This window comes from Neomonachus schauinslandi, chromosome X (assembly GCF_002201575.2).
Source record: "Neomonachus schauinslandi chromosome X, ASM220157v2, whole genome shotgun sequence".
Lineage (NCBI taxonomy): Eukaryota > Metazoa > Chordata > Mammalia > Carnivora > Phocidae > Neomonachus > Neomonachus schauinslandi.
In genome coordinates, this window is record NC_058419.1 from 111,388,471 (window position 1) to 111,397,315 (window position 8,845).

General features: G+C 43.1%; 1 pseudogene; it reads right to left on the reverse strand.

Annotated features, from left to right (window-relative positions):
* Window positions 1-3,678: 3,678 nt before the first annotated feature.
* Window positions 3,679-4,132, reverse strand: LOC123323390 (annotated as a pseudogene).
* Between the last annotated feature and the right edge of the window lie 4,713 nt (window positions 4,133-8,845).

An 8,845-nucleotide genomic window follows, 5' to 3' on the forward strand; every position in this document is an offset into this window, starting at 1 on the left:
GTACACCTGAAAATTACCCAAGTTGTTAAAGAACTGTGCTCAGGGGAATAATTATTTTGAATCAAATGCCCCAAGTGAATTTTTACCCCTTTGTCTTAATTTGGGTCCCCTCAGAAGCAGAAACTGAGACCCATGGGTGGGAGGCCCACCAGCCCTGGACTGATCTCCTTTAGAGATTTTCTGTTGCTACAGGAAAGGAATACACTTCTAGCCTTTTAAGACGCAGTTGTTTTTTATTTCAGTAATTCACTACCGAGCTGGATCCTAACGGATTCAGAATTGTACCAAGAGTGGGAAGAACCTGGGGTTGAGTCCAGCTCTAAGACTGCACCGAACACTTTGAAGTGAGTCAGGGAAGCTGAGGTCTTTCTAAGCCAAAGGGACACGAACAAAGTCCACGAAGTCTCTGGAATTGGAATGAGCCCAAACAGAGCAAACGGTAGGTTGAGGGGAAAGTTAGGAGTCCCTTATATCACTCAGGTTTCAAAGACCCAGGTGAGGGCGTCCCATGATCTAGCCTAGGTCTAGCCTCCATCAGGGTGAAGGAGCTGGCCTGTTAACTTCCACTGGGGCAGGCAGATACCACCTCTCTCCAAGAAAAGGCAGAGTGGGAGAACGGTCAGCCCCCAAACTGCTAGGGTCCTGTTAGGAAGGGGGAATGAAATCATCCTTCCTTCACTCTTCCTTCTCCTTACCTCTGATGCCTAATTGGTCACAAAGTCTTTACAATCCTAACTTCTAATCTCTTTCCTACCCTCTCTACCTTTAAGGCAAACTACCTTCATGCACAGTGCATGAAGTTAGGATGACCCTTGCCCAGGAATGGTGAGGTCTTTCTAAGCCAAAGGGACACGAACAAAGTCCACGAAGTCTCTGGAATTGGAATGAGCCCGAAGACTTTGAAGACTGTTTAGGGACCACTCAGTGCTAACCAGGTTTTTCCAAGCCTTTTTTTTTTGTCTCCCAAATCCTTGAAACAAATGAACTTTTGTTCAAGATTGCCAGAGGCAGTCTCCATGGCCAAGAATCCCGATTAATAAAAGAGGGCTATAAGTAAAGATTTCGCAGAGAGCAATTTGTTTCTACTCAGATTTTTTTCCTTTTTTATGATTTACAATCTAAAGCTAGTTTTTTTTTTTAGATTTTATTTATTTATTTGAGAGAGAGAGAATGAGAGAGAGCACATGAGAGGGAGGAGGGTCAGAGGGAAAAGCAGACTCACTGCCGAGCAGGGAGCCGGATGCGGAACTCGATCCAGGGACTCCAGGATCATGACCTGAGCCGAAGGCAGTCGCTTAACCAACTGAGCCACCCAGGCGCCCTAAAGCTAGTTTTATTGTACTTTTGTGTCTTTCTCTTTTTTCCAGCTTTATTGAGATATGATTGACATGTAACATTGTGTGAGTTTAAGATGTACAATGTGATGATTTAATACATGTATATGTTGTGAAATGATAACCACAATAAGGTTAGTTAACACATCCATCACCTCTCACAATTACCTTTTGGGGGGGGGTGTGTGTGGTGAGAACATTTAAGATTTACTCTTAGCAACTTTCAAGTATATAATACAGTATTGTTAACTATAGTCACTAGGCTTGGATTAGATCCCAAGAACTTATTCATCTTATAACTGGAAGTTTGTACCCCTTGACCAACATCTCCCCATTTCTCCCACACTCCACAGCCCCTGGTAACCACCATGCTATTCTGTTTCTATGAGGTCAGCTTCTTTAGATTCCACATGTAAGTAAGATCCTACAGTATTTGTCTCTCACTGTCTGATATATTTCACTTACATAGTGCCCTCAGGGCCCATCCATGTTGTCACAAATGGTAGTATTTCCTTCTTTTTTATGGCTGAGTAATATTATATATATATGTATATAATATCATACTCATCATCCATCAGTGGACACTTAGGTTGTTTCCATGTCTTGGTTATTGTTAACTATGCTGCATGAACATCAGGTGCAGATATCTCTTTGAGATAGTGATTTAATTTCCTTTAAATTATTGGATTTAAATCCAATATGGATAAATCCAATATTGGATTTAAATCCAGCATAAATATGTTACAAATAAATTATTGCTATTGGGGATTGCTGGATCATAGGGTAGTTAATTTTTTTTAAAAAATTTTTGAGGGTCCTGCATATTGTTTGCCATAGTGGCTCTTCCAGTTTACATTCCTACCAGTATTGCAAGGGGGTTCCCTCTTCATATCCTGCAAACACTGTTATCTCTGGTCTTTTTGATAATAGTCATTCTGACAGGTGTGAGGTGATATCTCATTGTGGCTTTGATTTGCATTTCCCTGATGATTTGTGATGTTGGGCACCTTTTCATGTACCTGAGAACCATTTGTATGTCTTCTTTGGGAAAATGTCTGGGTACTTTGCCCATTTTTAAATTAGATTATTTGTTTTTTTATGCACTTGAGTTGTATGACTTCCTTATATATTTTGGATGTTGACCCCTTTATCAGATGTTTTGCAAATATTTTCTCCCATTCCATAGGTTGCCTTCTCATTTTGTTGCGTATTTCTTTTGCTGTGCAGAAGCTTTGTAGTTTGATGTAGTCCCACTTCTTTATTTTTGCTTTTGTGGCCTATGCTTTTGGTGTTCTATCCAAAAAATTCATTGCTAAGGCCAATGTCAGAGTTTTTCCCCTGTGTTTTCTTCTAGGAGTTTTATGGTTTTAGGTCTTACATTTAAGTCTTTAATCCATTTTAAGTTAGTGAGCAAGGAGCCTGATGTGGGACTCGATCTCAGGAGCCTGGGACTAGGACCCGAGCCAAAGGCAGACGCTCAACCGACTGAGCCACCCAGATGTCCCTAGACCTTAACTACAGTTTAATATGTCACACTCTGAGGTACCAGTGGTTGGGACTTTAACATGAGTTAAGGGGGGACCTAATTCAATGCATAACAGAGAGAGGGCAGGAGGGCACGAGCCTTGATGGTCTTCAAGGCAGAGGGTAATGGTGAGGTTGTGAGTGTTGGAGGAAGAGGGTGGCCCTTGCTGGCGGCACTCAGAGTTTTGGGGCCCCTCTTCTCTCCCACCCTTGGAAGTTTAGAGGCCCAAGGAGCAATGTACTTGCCCTTAGCTTATCAATATCTGGTCTCCATTTTAACCTGGAAGTGTTTTTTTTTTTTTAAAGATTTTATTTATTTGACAGAGAGAGACACAGCGAGAGAGGGAACACAAGCAGGGGGAGTGGGAGAGGGAGAAGCAGGCTCCCCGCAGAGCAGGGAGCCCGATGTGGGACTCGATCCCAGGACCCCGGGATCATGACCTGAGCCGAAGGCAGTCGCTCAACCGACTGAGCCACCCAGGTGCCCTAACCTGGAAGTGTTTTGTTGTAGTGTTGTTTTAAGATGGTAGAGGCACGAATGTGCTTATGTACTGGAGTAAAGAGCCTATGAGAGTTGTTTTTTTTTTTTTTAAAGATTTTATTTATTTATTTGAGAGAGAGAGAGAGAATGAGAGAGAGCACATGAGAGGGGGGAGGGTCAGAGGGAGAAGCAGACCCCCTGCCGAGCAGGGAGCCCGATGCGGGACTCGATCCAGGGACTCCAGGATCATGACCTGAGCCGAAGGCAGTCGCTTAACCAACTGAGCCACCCAGGCGCCCCCCTATGAGAGTTTTTAAAAATTGCTTTTTGGGGGGAGTTTTATGATTTTATTAACACAAATATGACATGCATGTAAGTTGTCTGTCTATTCATTTTCTTCGCCGTGCAGCTGCCATTGGGATTGGTGACTCTGATGGCCCACTGGGCTGCTCTTTCCACAATGGCTTTGCAGTTCTTGGAGTAGACGCTGTGAGCAATCTCCGCACGGTGAGATTTGTTGCACATCAGCGGCACTTCAAGCTCCTTGACGTTGTGGACTAGGAACTTCCGGGAGCCCCTGGGCAGCATGTGCTTTGTTTTCTTGTCGCTCCCATAACCACTGTTGGGCATCAAGATCTGGCCCTTGACTCTCCTGCACACCCTAATGTCAATGCCTCTGGGTTTCCACCAGTTGCACTTAATTTTGACACATTGGTCTTAGTGGGGCCAGATGAACATCTTGGTCCTCTTTTTGAATGATCTTGGGCTTCACCAGAGGTGTGAGGGCAGCCATGATGCCGAATAGGAGATGGCTGCCCCCTCCACAGGCAGTGTCAAGGAAGACAAAAATTACTTTTCTTAGTTAGCTATTCAAGCTATGGCAAATGAAACAACTTGGGGTTTGGGAGATGAAGGGAAGCAAAAATTCAGGGAGGAGAAATCGTACCATAAAGCTGGAGATGCTGATTAGAGAGCCCCAAATCCTTTGGTCCTTATATATTTAATAAGTACCTATGAGATACAGTGTATCTTTATGTTTAGGCAGAGAGGAAGAAGTGTATGCAATTAAAACCATAATTGCAATAATAGTTGAAGGAAAAAATATGCATTATTTTGACTTTGTGCAAAGCAACAATACAAAACTTAATACATGAGTGCTAATGGTTCTTGGACTGAAGAAAAAATGAGAGCATAAATATGTTACAAATAAATTATTGCTATAGAGTGGAAGGAAGTTGATTAGGTTCAAGTAGTAGATTCTGAATTTAGACTATAAATGTATGCGCTTGCTTATATATTCATATCTAACAAAATCCTCACAGTTGCACTGGGCTTATTGATCATTGTTTGATTCAAGATTCACTTACAAATGAGAACTGGAAGTTCTTTTGCAATTGGACAGGGAGGCTGTCTAGCCTCATAAACTATTTTTGAGAACATTTGAAGAACAGAACAGCATTTTCTTTGCAAACGTTAATTTGCCACATCATACAAAATTATTCCCCTTGGACCACCTCTATCAGCCTGGTACCATCTCAGTTTTCCAGATACAGAACAGCTCTCCCTGAGGCTGCGTAAAAGCACCAGTGGCCCAAGCTGATGCCAAATTAAGCAATCAACTGGTTCTCATCCAATACAGCTAAACCAGATGGGCCGCTTCAGCGACTTCCAGGCCAATTCCGTCTATTTTTCAACCCACATTTAATAGATTTGTGCATTGCCTGCCTTTTAGGAGGGAGAAAAAGAGCACATTTTAAACACCTCCCTTTTGTAACTATAAAATAATACCTTCATGTTCGTGGAAAATGAAAAGTTAAATGGAAATGAAATATAGGGCATTCATAACCCTGCTTTAAGGCTTTAACATATTTCTTTACAAAATCTTGAAGGCATTTTTATAATGAGAATCATCTTATATATACACATTTTTTTCATCCTTCATTACTTGATTAAGATTATATCCAACATGATTCCTATTCCACTTAAAACTCTTCCCACGCATTACTTTCATGTCTACTAGATATTTCTTTGTGTGTATCTGATAGAAAGGGGGAGATGGCAGGCCAGGCTGAGACTTAAGCTGAGTAGGTAGTCCAAAAACAAGCCAAGGGTAGATAAGTGATAAGTCAAAAGGCCAACTGTGGGCTTGAGTTAATGCTTTTTCTGCGCCAGTGCCCATGTGTATGAGTTAATTCAGACCTATACTCAAAGGGTGGGAACACGCCACATATTTGCATTTCTTTTCTGGCCTAACTGGGGCCTCTGCTGCAGTGATTTAGCTGTTCTCCTGCAAGGGGAGTTTAGAGCATTTCACGATTATAAATAATACTGTAATAGCATCTTTTTGCATTAATGTCTGGTAATCATCCTCATCTCAGGTAATTTCTTTCAGGAAGATTCCTAAAAGTAGAATTACACAGTCCAAAGGTATAAACTTTTTTTTTTTTTTTTTTTTAGAGAGAGTGCACGTGCACATGAGCACGGGTTAGGAGAGTGGGGCAGAGAGAGAGAGGGAGAGAATCTTAAGCAGACTCCACGCCCAGCTCAGAGCCTGACCCAGGGCTCAATCTCACAATCCTGAGATCATGACCTGAGCTGAAATCAAGAGTCCGATGCTTAACCGACTGAGCCACCCAGGTGCCCCAAAAGGTATAAACATTTTAAAGGGTCTTGATAGATAACATAAATTGCCTTCCGCCAAGGTGGTTCCAACTTTCACTCCCACCTGCCACATGGGACAGAAGAAAAGGCACATTTGAGAATACATTCCTGTGTTTCTAAGGGCAGGAGGGGTGGTGGCTGCACTGACTGCTGGAGGTACAGCCAGAAGGCTTGGTTTAAATTCTGACTCACCAACTATGTGACCTTGGTGGGTCACTCACTTTTCTAAGCCCTGGTTTCTTCATATGTTTGTCGGGACTTATGACACCTTCCCAAAGACTATTGGAATGAATGTGTGAGAAACTGCTCACATAAGGCTTAATTCTCATCCCCTTTCAGCTCTGCTTGGAGACTAATCCTGGAACGGAATAAGAGTTTAGAATTTAATGGCCAATAATGGTCTAATGGACAACCTTCCCCAGCCACCTTCACCAGAGCTAGGTAAGTGAGAACAATTCTCTTCCCTCCTCTCCTCTCCTCTTCTTTTCTTTGTGACTGACCATGCATGGAGGCTGGAAGTGGGAGCTTACCCGGAACCCCCAGACCACAAGACGCCAGCACTGCCTGCCCTGCCTCCCAGATGTGTGGGGCCCTGCCATCCCACCTTGGTAGAATGATAAGCCACATGGTGGATGCAAAACTTTGGACTTAACATTTCTGTTTTACAAATGGTTCCACAGTTTTGAATTCAGCTGAATACCACATTGGCCAACAATAACAAAGTAAGAATACAGATCAGCACCTCATTAATCCCAGCATTATTACGTGTGTGGTTTTCATTTCACATTAATATTTATTTATCTCAAAAGAAAACCAGGACCAAGTTAGGCATGTTATAGTCATCCAGCCTTTTTTTTTTTTTTTTTAAAGATTTTATTTATTTATTTGACGGAGAGAGACATAGAGAGAGAGGGAACACAAGCAGGGGGAATGGGAGAGGGAGAAGCAGGCTTCCCACCGAGCAGTAGCCCAACGTGGGGCTCAATCCCAGGACCCCAGGATCATGACCTGAGCCGAAGGCAGACGCTTAATGACTGAGCCACCCAGGTGCCCCTATAGTCATCCAGCCTTAAAGTCAGGAAGGTACTGGGGGAAGGGAAGAGACAGGAGTTTCTCGGGGAAGCAAAGACTGCAGCTGACTTTAGTCCATGTCCTGATGGGTAACACTCATTGATCATTTTTAAGGACTTAAAAGATTAGGTGAATTTTTGGACCAACTAAACTAAAATTATGAGATGCATGAACAAATTTAGAGTAGCCTCTGAGCCTTTGACTCTACCTACCTATTCCTTCCCAGCAACCACAACTTCAAATCATGGTAGCTTGTTAGTAGCATCTTAGCTCTAGAATGGAGCTCAGGCACAATCCCCTGTTTTTACAGATAAGGAAGCAGAGGTTCAGAGAAATTTCATGACTTGTTCAATATCACCTGAGCTCTTATGGGCAAAGCCAAGCTATGGCTAAGGCCTGTTATGTTGCTCAGCCCAACATAACACACTCCCTCCCTCTGTCTGCATTTGTGAAATGTTTATTATTACAGTATCTATTGTGACCTCAAAACAGAAAAGCAATTGGAAAATCAGCGGTTTAATTCCAGTATAAGGAACTACAGTAGGGGGCGCCTGGCTGACTCACTCAATAGAGCATGCAGCTCGAACCCGTGTTGGGTGTACAGCCTACAGAAAGGAAAAAAAGAAAGAAAGAAAGAAAGAGAAAAAGAAGGAAGGAAAGAAAGAGAGAAAGAGAAACTACAGTAGGGCATTCACATGCGGAGTTTTGTTCTAACTGAATTGAGAGGAGCCCTATATCTGGAATGAGAGAACTGGGGGAGGGGAGGGAAGCTGTTTCTAATCTATTTACAGAAAATGTGTAAGTGCAAAAAAGTACTGTGAACTTCTCTTAAGTAGGATAAAGATACAAGTATAATGCCCAGCTGACTTTTCTCACCTTCCCTTAAGCTTTCCGATTCTACAAATATTTAGCATCTGCGAGCAGGATAGGTCAGGAGAGCACCCTACACATTCAAGGTTTGTGGGTCAAAGGCTAGGGAGGGGTATGGGCCAGATTATGAGAGGGGTATGGACTTCTGTTCCTACTTAGAACATGGAGTAATAGTAGAGGATTTAGAGCAGGGGGAATAATACATCTGACCATTGCTTTAGGACGAAGGAAGATCTGGGAGCAATGTGTGGTAAGAAAGGAAGGAGAAGAGACTGCAGGCCCGAACCAGTTGGCAGATGTAAAAAATCATCAAAGAGAGAAGCAGGAAAGACCTCACCCGACTTGCAGAACTAGGAATTATCTTAGTTTGGGATCCTCCCAGAAGCAGACCCCAAGGATTCAAGTACAAATAGTTTCTTTGAGAGGTGATCCCAGGAAACACTGGTCGAGGAGAGGGGAAACAGGGAAAGAAATGAAGACAGTAATGGGTGTGTTAGCAAGCCAGTTTCTAGTGTGGGTGACTAGAGGTCAATCCCACTGGGAAACTCTGGAAGACAAAGGAGAGCACGCCTCAGAGTTTTACCCACAAGGAACCAGAAATGTGGAGGATTTATTCACCAATTCCCCAACCACCGTTGCTTTAGAACTACTTCCAGAAACATAACTGTCCAGCACTCAGGGCATGCTCTGCCTGTAAGCCCAATGTACTCCAACAAAAAAATGCTCTCAGGAACAGAGTCACTGGAATCCATGGGTGAAGAGTGAATGTCAAGGGAACATGGGTAGAGCACCAACAGTTTGATATGCAGACACCTGTTTCTCTCTGGAGCTACTCACGCAGTCCTGGATCCTGTCAACAGGACTTAGCACTCTGCAAGTAGCTGGGTGGGAAGAGCTCTGATTT